At 41.9% G+C, this 2671-nt stretch overlaps 1 pseudogene; it reads left to right on the plus strand.

Moving 5' to 3' along the window:
• Positions 1-1086: 1086 nt before the first annotated feature.
• On the plus strand, positions 1087-1442 carry LOC101837896 (annotated as a pseudogene).
• The last annotated feature ends 1229 nt before the right edge of the window (positions 1443-2671 follow it).

Below are 2671 nucleotides of genomic sequence, written 5' to 3' on the forward strand. Positions count from 1 at the left end.
GTGATTGATGTGAGTAGTACCATTTGTGGGCAGGTGGTCCTGGGTTCCATAAGAAAGCAGGCTGAGCAAAGCCATGGAGAGCACGTCAGTAAGCAGCACCTTCCATGGCCTCTGCATCAGCTCTTGCCTCCAGGTTTCTGTCCTGCTTGAGTTCCTGTCCTTTGATGATGATCAGTGATGCGAAGTGTACGCTGAATAAACCCTTTCCTCCCCAACTTGCTTTTTGGTCATGGTGTTTTCATCACAGCAATAGCAACCCTAACTAAGATAAAGAAACATATTTTCTGTACATAATGTATATAATGTTTTCCTTTTCCCATGTAAGATTTGTGATTATTGCCACAATTTCTTTTCCGTTTCTAATGTTTTTATAAACTTGTTTGAGATTTGGGCTCTAGATTTATGAGTTTAAACTCTTGGGACTGGAGATATGGTGTAGTGGTTAAAAGCAAATATTGCTCCTGCAATTCCCAGCACCCATGACAGATGACTCATAACTGTCTAACTCCAACTCCATGGAGACCCGATGCCTCTGGCCTCTGCAGGCACCAGTGCCCATGTGCACACACCCACATACATAATTACAAATAGTGAAATAAATGTTTTTTTAAAAAGTTAAATTCTTGCCGGGCGTTGGTGGCGCACGCCTTTAATGCCAGCACTCGGGAGGCAGAGGCAGGCGGATCTCTGTGAGTTCGAGGCTAGCCTGGTCTACAAAGCTAGTTCCAAGACAGCCTCCAAAACAATATAGAGAAACCCTGTCTCGAAAAACCAAAAAAAAAAGAATTAAATTCTTAGCCAGATTGTGGTGGTACATGCCTTTAATCCCAACATTTGGGAAGCAGAGGCAGGCGGATCTCTGTGAGTTCAAGGTCAGCCTGAACTACAAAGTGAGTTCAAGGACAGCCAGAGCTACACAGAGAAACCCTATCTCAAACCACCAAGAAAGGGGGCTGGAGAGATAGCTCAGCAGACAAGAACACTGGCTGCTCTTCCAGAGGTCCTGAGTTTAATTCCCAGAAACCACATGGTGGCTCACAACCATCTGTAATGAGATCTGGTGCCCTCTTCTGACCTGCAGGGATACATGCACAGAACACTATGTATATATAATAAACAAATATTTAAAAAGAAATTAACGAGTCGCATGCAGCCCATCAAGCTGGCTAGGGTAACCAAAGTGCTGGGCAGAACCGGCTTGCAGGGATAGTGCACGCAGGTGTGCGTGGATATGGATGACACCAGTTGCTCTATCATTCGAAATATCAAAGGCCCTGTTCGAGAGGGTCATGTGCTTATTTTTGGAGTCAGAAAGAGAGGCTTGGAGATTACGCCAACCTTGCTGCTGGGTCCTGGATATCCACCACTTAGTCCATGATGACCTGCAACTATTGACTAAAGCATTTGTATTGTTTAAAAACAAAGAAATTAAATTCTTGTAGGGAACATTGTTAGCTCAAGTGGCTTAACTTCTTTTAAGATACTCTCTCTCACATACACACATGTGTATATATATGCATATATTAATATGTATTATGTAATTTTAGGTACATATAAAATTATATGATTTATGGAGGCTTTATAAAAAAACCTTGGTGCTATTTATCCCTCATCCCTCCTTCTCTTCTGTATTGACCTCCCTCCTCAGTTGGCACCTGTATCTTGTTATTCGCCTATGACGCCCAAGACACTCACCTATGGTCCCTTTATACTCTCCTAGTCCCTGTGGTTACTCCATGTTGTATGGTCACATCTGAGGATTTGGAGCTGGGAACCACAATGAGAGAGAACATGTGGTGTTTGTCCTTCTGGGTCTGGGTTAACTCAATATGATCTTTTCTCTGTCCACCTGAAAGTTTCCTTGTTCTTTCCTCTGGATAGTATCCATAGTGCATATGTACACTGTCATTGTCTATTCATTTACTGAAGGGCATTTAGGTTGTTTTCCATTTCCTGGCTATTGTGAATAGAGCAGCAATGAACACGGCTGAGCAAGTGTCTGTGGGATAGGTTGTCAAGTCCTTTGAACATACATGCCAAGGAGTGGTACAGCTGGATCATGTCGGCGATTTAGCTTTAGTTATTTGAGAGTTCTCTATGATGATATCCAGAGTGGCTTCACCAATTTGCAATCCCACCAACAATGAGTGAGGGTTCATCTTTCTTTACAACCTCACAAGTATTCTGTTGGCCTTAGCCATTATGACTGGGGTGAGATAAAAGTCTCAAAGTTTTTTTTTTTTCGAGACAGGGTTTCTCTGTATTGTTTTGAAGGCTGTCCTGGAACTCGCTCTGTAGACCAGGCTGGCCTCGAACTCACATAGATCCACCTGCCTCTGCCTCCCAAGTGCTGGGATAAAAGGTGTGTGCCACCAACGCCCGGCAAACATCTCAAAGTTTTTTTAAAAAGTCTTAAAATTGTTTTTAATTTGCATTTCTGTAATTGCTATGGATTGTAAACACTTTGAGGTATGTCCTCACCATTTGTATTTCCTCTATTGAGAACTTGCTATTTATATCACTACTCCATTTTTTAAATCAGATCATTTGTTTCCTTGATTTTTTTGTTTTTTGTATATTCTTGATATTAAACCTCTGGCAGATATATAGCTGACAAAGATAACAAAAACTCTAGTACCAGGCACAATACACCTCCTTTTGAATAGTGTAG

This window comes from Mesocricetus auratus, unplaced genomic scaffold (genome assembly GCF_017639785.1).
Source record: "Mesocricetus auratus isolate SY011 unplaced genomic scaffold, BCM_Maur_2.0 Super-Scaffold_100003, whole genome shotgun sequence".
Lineage (NCBI taxonomy): Eukaryota > Metazoa > Chordata > Mammalia > Rodentia > Cricetidae > Mesocricetus > Mesocricetus auratus.